We start from the raw sequence: 15,444 nt of genomic DNA on the forward strand, positions 1-15,444 counted from the left end.
AATGACAGCAAAAAGTTTGAGTCTACAACATTTAGTTAAGGTGTGAGAGCCAAAATGAACTTTGTATTGCTGTAAACGCGTTTTCAGCACCTGATTGTACACTTCAGGTGAAACTGTCAAAATCTTCAAAATGAGCAAAAGCACAATGAAATTAATGCTGGAATCATCTTCAAGTTGCTAAAATACACTAATGACAGCAAAAAGTTTGAGTCTACAACATTTAGTTAAGGTGTGAGAGCCAAAATGAACTTTGTATTGCTTTAAATGCATTTTCAGCCCGAATGTACACTTCAGGTGAAACTATCAAATTCTTCAAAATGAGCAAAAGCACAATGAAATTAATGCTGGAAACATCTTCAAGTTGCTAAAATACACTAATGACAGCAACAAGTTTGAGTCTACAACATTTAGTTAAGGTGTGAGAGCCAAAATGAACTTTGTATTGCTGTAAACGCGTTTTCAGCACCTGATTGTACACTTCAGGTGAAACTGTCAAAATATTCAAAATGAGCAAAAGCACAATGAAATTAATGCTGGAATCATCTTCAAGTTGCTAAAATACACTAATGACAGCAAAAAGTTTGAGTCTACAACATTTAGTTAAGGTGTGAGAGCCAAAATGAACTTTGTATTGCTGTAAACGCGTTTTCAGCACCTGATTGTACACTTCAGGTGAAACTGTCAAAATATTCAAAATGAGCAAAAGCACAATTAAATTAATGCTGGAATCATCTTTAAGTTGCTAAAATACACTAATGACAGTAAAAAGTTTAAGTCTACAACATTTAGTTAAGGTGTGAGAGCCAAAATGAACTTTGTATTGCTTTAAATGCATTTTCAGCCCGAATGTACACTTCAGGGGAAACTGTCAAATTCTTCAAAATGAGCAAAAGAACAATGAAATTAATGCTGGAAACATCTTCAAGTTGCTAAAATACACTAATGACAGCAACAAGTTTGAGTCTACAACATTTAGTTAAGGTGTGAGAGCCAAAATGAACTTTGTATTGCTGTAATCGCGTTTTCAGCACCTGATTGTACACTTCAGGTGAAACTGTCAAAATCTTCAAAATGAGCAAAAGCACAATGAAATGAATGCTGGAATCATCTTCAAGTTGCTAAAATACACTAATGACAGCAAAAAGTTTGAGTCTACAACATTTAGTTAAGGTGTGAAAGCCTAAATGAACTTTTCATTGCTTTAAACGCGTTTTCAGCCCTTGATTGTACAATTCAGGTGAAACTGTCAAAATCTTCAAAATGAGCAAAAGCACAATGAAATTAATGCTGGAATCATCTTCAAGTTGCTAAAATACACTAATGACAGCAACAAGTTTGAGTCTACAACATTTAGTTAAGGTGTGAGAGCCTAAATGAACTTTGTATTGCTTTAAACGCGTTTTCAGCCCAAGATTGTACACTTCAGGTGAAACTGTCAAAATCTTCAAAATGAGCAAAAGCACAATGAAATTAATGCTGGAATCACCTTCAAGTTGCTAAAATACACTAATGACAGCAAGAAGTTTGAGTCTACAACATTTAGTTATGGTGTGAGAGCCAAAATGAACTTTTTATTGCTGATAACGCGTTTTCAGCACCTGAATGTACACTTCAGGTGAAACTGTCAAAATCTTTAAAATGAGCAAAAGCACGATGAAATTAATGCTGGAATCATCTTCAAGTTGCTAAAATACACTAATGACAGCAAAAAGTTTGAGTCTACAACATTTAGTTAAGGTGTGAGAGCGTAAATGAACTTTGTATTGCTTTAAACGCGTTTTCAGCCCAAGATTGTACACTTCAGGTGAAACTGTCAAAATCTTCAAAATGAGCAAAAGCACAATGAAATTAATGCTGGAATCACCTTCAAGTTGCTAAAATACACTAATGACAGCAAGAAGTTTGAGTCTACAACATTTAGTTATGGTGTGAGAGCCAAAATGAACTTTTTATTGCTGTAAACGCGTTTTCAGCACCTGAATGTACACTTCAGGTGAAACTGTCAAAATCTTCAAAATGAGCAAAAGCACGATGAAATTAATGCTGGAATCATCTTCAAGTTGCTAAAATACACTAATGACAGCAAAAAGTTTGAGTCTACAACATTTAGTTAAGGTGTGAGGGCCAAAATGAACTTTGTATTGCTTTAAATGCATTTTCAGCCCGATAGTACACTTCAGGTGAAACTGTCAAAATCTTCAAAATGAGCAAAAGCACAATGAAATTAATGCTGGAATCATCTTCAAGTTGCTAAAATACACTAATGACAGCAAAAAGTTTGAGTCTACAACATTTAGTTAAGGTGTGAGAGCCAAAATGAACTTTGTATTGCTGTAAACGCGTTTTCAGCACCTGATTGTACACTTCAGGTGAAACTGTCAAAATCTTCAAAATGAGCAAAAGCACAATGAAATTAATGCTGGAATCATCTTCAAGTTGCTAAAATACACTAATGACAGCAAAAAGTTTGAGTCTACAACATTTAGTTAAGGTGTGAGAGCCAAAATGAACTTTGTATTGCTTTAAATGCATTTTCAGCCCAAATGTACACTTCAGGTGAAACTGTCAAATTCTTCAAAATGAGCAAAAGCACAATGAAATTAATGCTGGAAACATCTTCAAGTTGCTAAAATACACTAATGACAGCAACAAGTTTGAGTCTACAACATTTAGTTAAGGTGTGAGAGCCAAAATGAACTTTGTATTGCTGTAAATGCGTTTTCAGCACCTGATTGTACACTTCAGGTGAAACTGTCAAAATATTCAAAATGAGCAAAAGCACAATGAAATTAATGCTGGAATCATCTTCAAGTTGCTAAAATACACTAATGACAGCAAAAAGTTTGAGTCTACAACATTTAGTTAAGGTGTGAGAGCCAAAATGAACTTTGTATTGCTGTAAACGCGTTTTCAGCACCTGATTGTACACTTCAGGTGAAACTGTCAAAATATTCAAAATGAGCAAAAGCACAATGAAATTAATGCTGGAATCATCTTTAAGTTGCTAAAATACACTAATGACAGTAAAAAGTTTAAGTCTACAACATTTAGTTAAGGTGTGAGAGCCAAAATGAACTTTGTATTGCTTTAAATGCATTTTCAGCCCGAATGTACACTTCAGGTGAAACTGTCAAATTCTTCAAAATGAGCAAAAGAACAATGAAATTAATGCTGGAAACATCTTCAAGTTGCTAAAATACACTAATGACAGCAACAAGTTTGAGTCTACAACATTTAGTTAAGGTGTGAGAGCCAAAATGAACTTTGTATTGCTGTAATCGCGTTTTCAGCACCTGATTGTACACTTCAGGTGAAACTGTCAAAATCTTCAAAATGAGCAAAAGCACGATGAAATTAATGCTGGAATCATCTTCAAGTTGCTAAAATACACTAATGACAGCAAAAAGTTTGAGTCTACAACATTTAGTTAAGGTGTGAGAGCCTAAATGAACTTTGTATTGCTTTAAACGCGTTTTCAGCCCAAGATTGTACACTTCAGGTGAAACTGTCAAAATCTTCAAAATGAGCAAAAGCACAATGAAATTAATGCTGGAATCACCTTCAAGTTGCTAAAATACACTAATGACAGCACGAAGTTTGAGTCTACAACATTTAGTTATGGTGTGAGAGCCAAAATGAACTTTTTATTGCTGTAAACGCGTTTTCAGCACCTGAATGTACACTTCAGGTGAAACTGTCAAAATCTTCAAAATGAGCAAAAGCACGATGAAATTAATGCTGGAATCATCTTCAAGTTGCTAAAATACACTAATGACAGCAAAAAGTTTGAGTCTACAACATTTAGTTAAGGTGTGAGAGCCAAAATGAACTTTGTATTGCTTTAAATGCATTTTCAGCCCGATAGTACACTTCAGGTGAAACTGTCAAAATCTTCAAAATGAGCAAAAGCACAATGAAATTAATGCTGGAATCATCTTCAAGTTGCTAAAATACACTAATGACAGCAAAAAGTTTGAGTCTACAACATTTAGTTAAGGTGTGAGAGCCAAAATGAACTTTGTATTGCTTTAAATGCATTTTCAGCCCGATAGTACACTTCAGGTGAAACTGTCAAAATCTTCAAAATGAGCAAAAGCACAATGAAATTAATGCTGGAATCATCTTCAAGTTGCTAAAATACACTAATGACAGCAAAAAGTTTGAGTCTACAACATTTAGTTAAGGTGTGAGAGCCAAAATGAACTTTGTATTGCTGTAAACGCGTTTTCAGCACCTGATTGTACACTTCAGGTGAAACTGTCAAAATCTTCAAAATGAGCAAAAGCACAATGAAATTAATGCTGGAATCATCTTCAAGTTGCTAAAATACACTAATGACAGCAAGAAGTTTGAGTCTACAACATTTAGTTATGGTGTGAGAGCCAAAATGAACTTTTTATTGCTGTAAACGCGTTTTCAGCACCTGAATGTACACTTCAGGTGAAACTGTCAAAATCTTCAAAATGAGCAAAAGCACGATGAAATTAATGCTGGAATCATCTTCAAGTTGCTAAAATACACTAATGACAGCAAAAAGTTTGAGTCTACAACATTTAGTTAAGGTGTGAGAGCCAAAATGAACTTTGTATTGCTTTAAATGCATTTTCAGCCCGATAGTACACTTCAGGTGAAACTGTCAAAATCTTCAAAATGAGCAAAAGCACAATGAAATTAATGCTGGAATCATCTTCAAGTTGCTAAAATACACTAATGACAGCAAAAAGTTTGAGTCTACAACATTTAGTTAAGGTGTGAGAGCCAAAATGAACTTTGTATTGCTGTAAACGCGTTTTCAGCACCTGATTGTACACTTCAGGTGAAACTGTCAAAATCTTCAAAATGAGCAAAAGCACAATGAAATTAATGCTGGAATCATCTTCAAGTTGCTAAAATACACTAATGACAGCAAAAAGTTTGAGTCTACAACATTTAGTTAAGGTGTGAGAGCCAAAATGAACTTTGTATTGCTTTAAATGCATTTTCAGCCCGATAGTACACTTCAGGTGAAACTGTCAAAATCTTCAAAATGAGCAAAAGCACAATGAAATTAATGCTGGAATCATCTTCAAGTTGCTAAAATACACTAATGACAGCAAAAAGTTTGAGTCTACAACATTTAGTTAAGGTGTGAGAGCCAAAATGAACTTTGTATTGCTTTAAATGCATTTTCAGCCCGATAGTACACTTCAGGTGAAACTGTCAAAATCTTCAAAATGAGCAAAAGCACAATGAAATTAATGCTGGAATCATCTTCAAGTTGCTAAAATACACTAATGACAGCAAAAAGTTTGAGTCTACAACATTTAGTTAAGGTGTGAGAGCCAAAATGAACTTTGTATTGCTGTAAACGCGTTTTCAGCACCTGATTGTACACTTCAGGTGAAACTGTCAAAATCTTCAAAATGAGCAAAAGCACAATGAAATTAATGCTGGAATCATCTTCAAGTTGCTAAAATACACTAATGACAGCAAGAAGTTTGAGTCTACAACATTTAGTTATGGTGTGAGAGCCAAAATGAACTTTTTATTGCTGTAAACGCGTTTTCAGCACCTGAATGTACACTTCAGGTGAAACTGTCAAAATCTTCAAAATGAGCAAAAGCACGATGAAATTAATGCTGGAATCATCTTCAAGTTGCTAAAATACACTAATGACAGCAAAAAGTTTGAGTCTACAACATTTAGTTAAGGTGTGAGAGCCAAAATGAACTTTGTATTGCTTTAAATGCATTTTCAGCCCGATAGTACACTTCAGGTGAAACTGTCAAAATCTTCAAAATGAGCAAAAGCACAATGAAATTAATGCTGGAATCATCTTCAAGTTGCTAAAATACACTAATGACAGCAAAAAGTTTGAGTCTACAACATTTAGTTAAGGTGTGAGAGCCAAAATGAACTTTGTATTGCTGTAAACGCGTTTTCAGCACCTGATTGTACACTTCAGGTGAAACTGTCAAAATCTTCAAAATGAGCAAAAGCACAATGAAATTAATGCTGGAATCATCTTCAAGTTGCTAAAATACACTAATGACAGCAAAAAGTTTGAGTCTACAACATTTAGTTAAGGTGTGAGAGCCAAAATGAACTTTGTATTGCTTTAAATGCATTTTCAGCCCAAATGTACACTTCAGGTGAAACTGTCAAATTCTTCAAAATGAGCAAAAGCACAATGAAATTAATGCTGGAAACATCTTCAAGTTGCTAAAATACACTAATGACAGCAACAAGTTTGAGTCTACAACATTTAGTTAAGGTGTGAGAGCCAAAATGAACTTTGTATTGCTGTAAACGCGTTTTCAGCACCTGATTGTACACTTCAGGTGAAACTGTCAAAATATTCAAAATGAGCAAAAGCACAATGAAATTAATGCTGGAATCATCTTCAAGTTGCTAAAATACACTAATGACAGCAAAAAGTTTGAGTCTACAACATTTAGTTAAGGTGTGAGAGCCAAAATGAACTTTGTATTGCTCTAAACGCGTTTTCAGCACCTGATTGTACACTTCAGGTGAAACTGTCAAAATATTCAAAATGAGCAAAAGCACAATGAAATTAATGCTGGAATCATCTTTAAGTTGCTAAAATACACTAATGACAGTAAAAAGTTTAAGTCTACAACATTTAGTTAAGGTGTGAGAGCCAAAATGAACTTTGTATTGCTTCAAATGCATTTTCAGCCCGAATGTACACTTCAGGTGAAACTGTCAAATTCTTCAAAATGAGCAAAAGAACAATGAAATTAATGCTGGAAACATCTTCAAGTTGCTAAAATACACTAATGACAGCAACAAGTTTGAGTCTACAACATTTAGTTAAGGTGTGAGAGCCAAAATGAACTTTGTATTGCTGTAATCGCGTTTTCAGCACCTGATTGTACACTTCAGGTGAAACTGTCAAAATCTTCAAAATGAGCAAAAGCACGATGAAATTAATGCTGGAATCATCTTCAAGTTGCTAAAATACACTAATGACAGCAAAAAGTTTGAGTCTACAACATTTAGTTAAGGTGTGAGAGCCTAAATGAACTTTGTATTGCTTTAAACGCGTTTTCAGCCCAAGATTGTACACTTCAGGTGAAACTGTCAAAATCTTCAAAATGAGCAAAAGCACAATGAAATTAATGCTGGAATCACCTTCAAGTTGCTAAAATACACTAATGACAGCACGAAGTTTGAGTCTACAACATTTAGTTATGGTGTGAGAGCCAAAATGAACTTTTTATTGCTGTAAACGCGTTTTCAGCACCTGAATGTACACTTCAGGTGAAACTGTCAAAATCTTCAAAATGAGCAAAAGCACGATGAAATTAATGCTGGAATCATCTTCAAGTTGCTAAAATACACTAATGACAGCAAAAAGTTTGAGTCTACAACATTTAGTTAAGGTGTGAGAGCAAAAATGAACTTTGTATTGCTTTAAATGCATTTTCAGCCCGATAGTACACTTCAGGTGAAACTGTCAAAATCTTCAAAATGAGCAAAAGCACAATGAAATTAATGCTGGAATCATCTTCAAGTTGCTAAAATACACTAATGACAGCAAAAAGTTTGAGTCTACAACATTTAGTTAAGGTGTGAGAGCCAAAATGAACTTTGTATTGCTTTAAATGCATTTTCAGCCCGATAGTACACTTCAGGTGAAACTGTCAAAATCTTCAAAATGAGCAAAAGCACAATGAAATTAATGCTGGAATCATCTTCAAGTTGCTAAAATACACTAATGACAGCAAAAAGTTTGAGTCTACAACATTTAGTTAAGGTGTGAGAGCCAAAATGAACTTTGTATTGCTGTAAACGCGTTTTCAGCACCTGATTGTACACTTCAGGTGAAACTGTCAAAATCTTCAAAATGAGCAAAAGCACAATGAAATTAATGCTGGAATCATCTTCAAGTTGCTAAAATACACTAATGACAGCAAAAAGTTTGAGTCTACAACATTTAGTTAAGGTGTGAGAGCCAAAATGAACTTTGTATTGCTTTAAATGCATTTTCAGCCCGAATGTACACTTCAGGTGAAACTGTCAAATTCTTCAAAATGAGCAAAAGCACAATGAAATTAATGCTGGAAACATCTTCAAGTTGCTAAAATACACTAATGACAGCAACAAGTTTGAGTCTACAACATTTAGTTAAGGTGTGAGAGCCAAAATGAACTTTGTATTGCTTTAAATGCATTTTCAGCCCAAATGTACACTTCAGGTGAAACTGTCAAATTCTTCAAAATGAGCAAAAGCACAATGAAATTAATGCTGGAAACATCTTCAAGTTGCTAAAATACACTAATGACAGCAACAAGTTTGAGTCTACAACATTTAGTTAAGGTGTGAGAGCCAAAATGAACTTTGTATTGCTGTAAACGCGTTTTCAGCACCTGATTGTACACTTCAGGTGAAACTGTCAAAATATTCAAAATGAGCAAAAGCACAATGAAATTAATGCTGGAATCATCTTCAAGTTGCTAAAATACACTAATGACAGCAAAAAGTTTGAGTCTACAACATTTAGTTAAGGTGTGAGAGCCAAAATGAACTTTGTATTGCTGTAAACGCGTTTTCAGCACCTGATTGTACACTTCAGGTGAAACTGTCAAAATATTCAAAATGAGCAAAAGCACAATGAAATTAATGCTGGAATCATCTTTAAGTTGCTAAAATACACTAATGACAGTAAAAAGTTTAAGTCTACAACATTTAGTTAAGGTGTGAGAGCCAAAATGAACTTTGTATTGCTTCAAATGCATTTTCAGCCCGAATGTACACTTCAGGTGAAACTGTCAAATTCTTCAAAATGAGCAAAAGAACAATGAAATTAATGCTGGAAACATCTTCAAGTTGCTAAAATACACTAATGACAGCAACAAGTTTGAGTCTACAACATTTAGTTAAGGTGTGAGAGCCAAAATGAACTTTGTATTGCTGTAATCGCGTTTTCAGCACCTGATTGTACACTTCAGGTGAAACTGTCAAAATCTTCAAAATGAGCAAAAGCACGATGAAATTAATGCTGGAATCATCTTCAAGTTGCTAAAATACACTAATGACAGCAAAAAGTTTGAGTCTACAACATTTAGTTAAGGTGTGAGAGCCTAAATGAACTTTGTATTGCTTTAAACGCGTTTTCAGCCCAAGATTGTACACTTCAGGTGAAACTGTCAAAATCTTCAAAATGAGCAAAAGCACAATGAAATTAATGCTGGAATCACCTTCAAGTTGCTAAAATACACTAATGACAGCACGAAGTTTGAGTCTACAACATTTAGTTATGGTGTGAGAGCCAAAATGAACTTTTTATTGCTGTAAACGCGTTTTCAGCACCTGAATGTACACTTCAGGTGAAACTGTCAAAATCTTCAAAATGAGCAAAAGCACGATGAAATTAATGCTGGAATCATCTTCAAGTTGCTAAAATACACTAATGACAGCAAAAAGTTTGAGTCTACAACATTTAGTTAAGGTGTGAGAGCCAAAATGAACTTTGTATTGCTTTAAATGCATTTTCAGCCCGATAGTACACTTCAGGTGAAACTGTCAAAATCTTCAAAATGAGCAAAAGCACAATGAAATTAATGCTGGAATCATCTTCAAGTTGCTAAAATACACTAATGACAGCAAAAAGTTTGAGTCTACAACATTTAGTTAAGGTGTGAGAGCCAAAATGAACTTTGTATTGCTTTAAATGCATTTTCAGCCCGATAGTACACTTCAGGTGAAACTGTCAAAATCTTCAAAATGAGCAAAAGCACAATGAAATTAATGCTGGAATCATCTTCAAGTTGCTAAAATACACTAATGACAGCAAAAAGTTTGAGTCTACAACATTTAGTTAAGGTGTGAGAGCCAAAATGAACTTTGTATTGCTGTAAACGCGTTTTCAGCACCTGATTGTACACTTCAGGTGAAACTGTCAAAATCTTCAAAATGAGCAAAAGCACAATGAAATTAATGCTGGAATCATCTTCAAGTTGCTAAAATACACTAATGACAGCAAAAAGTTTGAGTCTACAACATTTAGTTAAGGTGTGAGAGCCAAAATGAACTTTGTATTGCTTTAAATGCATTTTCAGCCCGAATGTACACTTCAGGTGAAACTGTCAAATTCTTCAAAATGAGCAAAAGCACAATGAAATTAATGCTAAAAACATCTTCAAGTTGCTAAAATACACTAATGACAGCAACAAGTTTGAGTCTACAACATTTAGTTAAGGTGTGAGAGCCAAAATGAACTTTGTATTGCTGTAAACGCGTTTTCAGCACCTGATTGTACACTTCAGGTGAAACTGTCAAAATATTCAAAATGAGCAAAAGCACAATGAAATTAATGCTGGAATCATCTTCAAGTTGCTAAAATACACTAATGACAGCAAAAAGTTTGAGTCTACAACATTTAGTTAAGGTGTGAGAGCCAAAATGAACTTTGTATTGCTGTAAACGCGTTTTCAGCCCTTGATTGTACAATTCAGGTGAAACTGTCAAAATATTCAAAATGAGCAAAAGCACAATGAAATTAATGCTGGAATCATCTTCAAGTTGCTAAAATACACTAATGACAGCAAAAAGTTTGAGTCTACAACATTTAGTTAAGGTGTGAGAGCCAAAATTAACTTTGTATTGCTTTAAATGCATTTTCAGCCCGATTGGACACTTCAGGTGAAACTGTCAAAATCTTCAAAATGAGCAAAAGCACCATTAAATTAATGCTGGAATCATCTTCAAGCTGCTAAAATACACTAATGACAGTAACAAGTTTGAGTCTACAACATTTAGTTAAGGTGTGAGAGCCTAAAGTATATTTGTATTGCTTTAAACGCATTTTCAGCCCCTGATTGTACACTTCAGGTGAAACTGTCAAAATCTTCAAAATGAGCAAAAGCACACTGAAATTAATGCTGGAATCATCTTCAAGTTGCTAAAATACACTAATGACAGCAAAAAGTTTGAGTCTACAACATTTAGTTAAGGTGTGAGAGCCAAAATTAACTTTGTATTGCTTTAAATGCATTTTCAGCCCGATTGGACACTTCAGGTGAAACTGTCAAAATCTTCAAAATGAGCAAAAGCACAATTAAATTAATGCTGGAATCATCTTCAAGCTGCTAAAATACACTAATGACAGCAAAAAGTTTGAGTCTACAACATTTAGTTAAGGTGTGAGAGCCTAAATGAACTTTGTATTGCTTTAAACGCATTTTCAGCCCCTGATTGTACACTTCAGGTGAAACTGTCAAAATATTCAAAATGAGCAAAAGCACAATGAAATTAATGCTGGAATCATCTTCAAGTTGCTAAAATACACTAATGACAGCAACAAGTTTGAGTCTACAACATTTAGTTAAGGTGTGAGAGCCTAAATGAACTTTGTATTGCTTTAAATGCATTTTCAGCCCGATTGTACACTTCAGGTGAAACTGTCAAAATCTTAAAAATGAGCAAAAGCACAATGAAATTAATGCTGGAATCATCTTCAAGTTGCTAAAATACACTAATGACAGCAAAAAGTTTGAGTCTACAACATTTAGTTAAGGTGTGAGAGCCTAAATGAACTTTGTATTGCTTTAAACGCGTTTTCAGCCCAAGATTGTACACTTCAGGTGAAACTGTCAAAATCTTCAAAATGAGCAAAAGCACAATGAAATTAATGCTGGAATCACCTTCAAGTTGCTAAAATACACTAATGACAGCAAGAAGTTTGAGTCTACAACATTTAGTTATGGTGTGAGAGCCAAAATGAACTTTTTATTGCTGTAAACGCGTTTTCAGCACCTGAATGTACACTTCAGGTGAAACTGTCAAAATCTTCAAAATGAGCAAAAGCACGATGAAATTAATGCTGGAATCATCTTCAAGTTGCTAAAATACACTAATGACAGCAAAAAGTTTGAGTCTACAACATTTAGTTAAGGTGTGAGAGCCAAAATGAACTTTGTATTGCTTTAAATGCATTTTCAGCCCGAATGTACACTTCAGGTGAAACTGTCAAATTCTTCAAAATGAGCAAAAGCACAACGAAATTAATGCTGGAAACATCTTCAAGTTGCTAAAATACACTAATGACAGCAACAAGTTTGAGTCTACAACATTTAGTTAAGGTGTGAGAGCCTAAATTAACTTTGTATTGCTTTAAATGCATTTTCAGCCCGATTGTACACTTAAGTGAAACTGTCAAAATCTTAAAAATGAGCAAAAGCACAATGAAATTAATGCTGGAATCATCTTCAAGTTGCTAAAATACACTAATGACAGCAAAAAGTTTGAGTCTACAACATTTAGTTAAGGTGTGAGAGCCTAAATGAACTTTGTATTGCTTTAAACGCGTTTTCAGCCCAAGATTGTACACTTCAGGTGAAACTGTCAAAATCTTCAAAATGAGCAAAAGCACAATGAAATTAATGCTGGAGTCATCTTCAAGTTGCTAAAATACACTAATGACAGCAAAAAGTTTGAGTCTACAACATTTAGTTAAGGTGTGAGAGCCAAAATGAACTTTGTATTGCTTTAAATGCATTTTCAGCCCGAATGTACACTTCAGGTGAAACTGTCAAATTCTTCAAAATGAGCAAAAGAACAATGAAATTAATGCTGGAAACATCTTCAAGTTGCTAAAATACACTAATGACAGCAACAAGTTTGAGTCTACAACATTTAGTTAAGGTGTGAGAGCCAAAATGAACTTTGTATTGCTGTAATCGCGTTTTCAGCACCTGATTGTACACTTCAGGTGAAACTGTCAAAATCTTCAAAATGAGCAAAAGCACGATGAAATTAATGCTGGAATCATCTTCAAGTTGCTAAAATACACTAATGACAGCAAAAAGTTTGAGTCTACAACATTTAGTTAAGGTGTGAGAGCCTAAATGAACTTTGTATTGCTTTAAACGCGTTTTCAGCCCAAGATTGTACACTTCAGGTGAAACTGTCAAAATCTTCAAAATGAGCAAAAGCACAATGAAATTAATGCTGGAATCACCTTCAAGTTGCTAAAATACACTAATGACAGCACGAAGTTTGAGTCTACAACATTTAGTTATGGTGTGAGAGCCAAAATGAACTTTTTATTGCTGTAAACGCGTTTTCAGCACCTGAATGTACACTTCAGGTGAAACTGTCAAAATCTTCAAAATGAGCAAAAGCACGATGAAATTAATGCTGGAATCATCTTCAAGTTGCTAAAATACACTAATGACAGCAAAAAGTTTGAGTCTACAACATTTAGTTAAGGTGTGAGAGCCAAAATGAACTTTGTATTGCTTTAAATGCATTTTCAGCCCGATAGTACACTTCAGGTGAAACTGTCAAAATCTTCAAAATGAGCAAAAGCACAATGAAATTAATGCTGGAATCATCTTCAAGTTGCTAAAATACACTAATGACAGCAAAAAGTTTGAGTCTACAACATTTAGTTAAGGTGTGAGAGCCAAAATGAACTTTGTATTGCTTTAAATGCATTTTCAGCCCGATAGTACACTTCAGGTGAAACTGTCAAAATCTTCAAAATGAGCAAAAGCACAATGAAATTAATGCTGGAATCATCTTCAAGTTGCTAAAATACACTAATGACAGCAAAAAGTTTGAGTCTACAACATTTAGTTAAGGTGTGAGAGCCAAAATGAACTTTGTATTGCTGTAAACGCGTTTTCAGCACCTGATTGTACACTTCAGGTGAAACTGTCAAAATCTTCAAAATGAGCAAAAGCACAATGAAATTAATGCTGGAATCATCTTCAAGTTGCTAAAATACACTAATGACAGCAAAAAGTTTGAGTCTACAACATTTAGTTAAGGTGTGAGAGCCAAAATGAACTTTGTATTGCTTTAAATGCATTTTCAGCCCGAATGTACACTTCAGGTGAAACTGTCAAATTCTTCAAAATGAGCAAAAGCACGATGAAATTAATGCTGGAATCATCTTCAAGTTGCTAAAATACACTAATGACAGCAAAAAGTTTGAGTCTACAACATTTAGTTAAGGTGTGAGAGCCAAAATGAACTTTGTATTGCTGTAAACGCGTTTTCAGTACCTGATTGTACACTTCAGGTGAAACTGTCAAAATCTTCAAAATGAGCAAAAGCACAATGAAATTAATGCTGGAATCATCTTCAAGTTGCTAAAATACACTAATGACAGCAAGAAGTTTGAGTCTACAACATTTAGTTATGGTGTGAGAGCCAAAATGAACTTTTTATTGCTGTAAACGCGTTTTCAGCACCTGAATGTACACTTCAGGTGAAACTGTCAAAATCTTCAAAATGAGCAAAAGCACGATGAAATTAATGCTGGAATCATCTTCAAGTTGCTAAAATACACTAATGACAGCAAAAAGTTTGAGTCTACAACATTTAGTTAAGGTGTGAGAGCCAAAATGAACTTTGTATTGCTTTAAATGCATTTTCAGCCCGATAGTACACTTCAGGTGAAACTGTCAAAATCTTCAAAATGAGCAAAAGCACAATGAAATTAATGCTGGAATCATCTTCAAGTTGCTAAAATACACTAATGACAGCAAAAAGTTTGAGTCTACAACATTTAGTTAAGGTGTGAGAGCCAAAATGAACTTTGTATTGCTGTAAACGCGTTTTCAGCACCTGATTGTACACTTCAGGTGAAACTGTCAAAATCTTCAAAATGAGCAAAAGCACAATGAAATTAATGCTGGAATCATCTTCAAGTTGCTAAAATACACTAATGACAGCAAAAAGTTTGAGTCTACAACATTTAGTTAAGGTGTGAGAGCCAAAATGAACTTTGTATTGCTTTAAATGCATTTTCAGCCCAAATGTACACTTCAGGTGAAACTGTCAAATTCTTCAAAATGAGCAAAAGCACAATGAAATTAATGCTGGAAACATCTTCAAGTTGCTAAAATACACTAATGACAGCAACAAGTTTGAGTCTACAACATTTAGTTAAGGTGTGAGAGCCAAAATGAACTTTGTATTGCTGTAAACGCGTTTTCAGCACCTGATTGTACACTTCAGGTGAAACTGTCAAAATATTCAAAATGAGCAAAAGCACAATGAAATTAATGCTGGAATCATCTTCAAGTTGCTAAAATACACTAATGACAGCAAAAAGTTTGAGTCTACAACATTTAGTTAAGGTGTGAGAGCCAAAATGAACTTTGTATTGCTGTAAACGCGTTTTCAGCACCTGATTGTACACTTCAGGTGAAACTGTCAAAATATTCAAAATGAGCAAAAGCACAATGAAATTAATGCTGGAATCATCTTCAAGTTGCTAAAATACACTAATGACAGCAAGAAGTTTGAGTCTACAACATTTAGTTATGGTGTGAGAGCCAAAATGAACTTTTTATTGCTGTAAACGCGTTTTCAGCACCTGAATGTACACTTCAGGTGAAACTGTCAAAATCTTCAAAATGAGCAAAAGCACGATGAAATTAATGCTGGAATCATCTTCAAGTTGCTAAAATACACTAATGACAGCAA

Source organism: Leptonotus elevatus, unplaced genomic scaffold (genome assembly GCF_054856555.1).
Source record: "Leptonotus elevatus isolate MCC_2025b unplaced genomic scaffold, RoL_Lele_1.0 HiC_scaffold_23, whole genome shotgun sequence".
NCBI classification, from domain to species: Eukaryota; Metazoa; Chordata; class Actinopteri; order Syngnathiformes; family Syngnathidae; genus Leptonotus; species Leptonotus elevatus.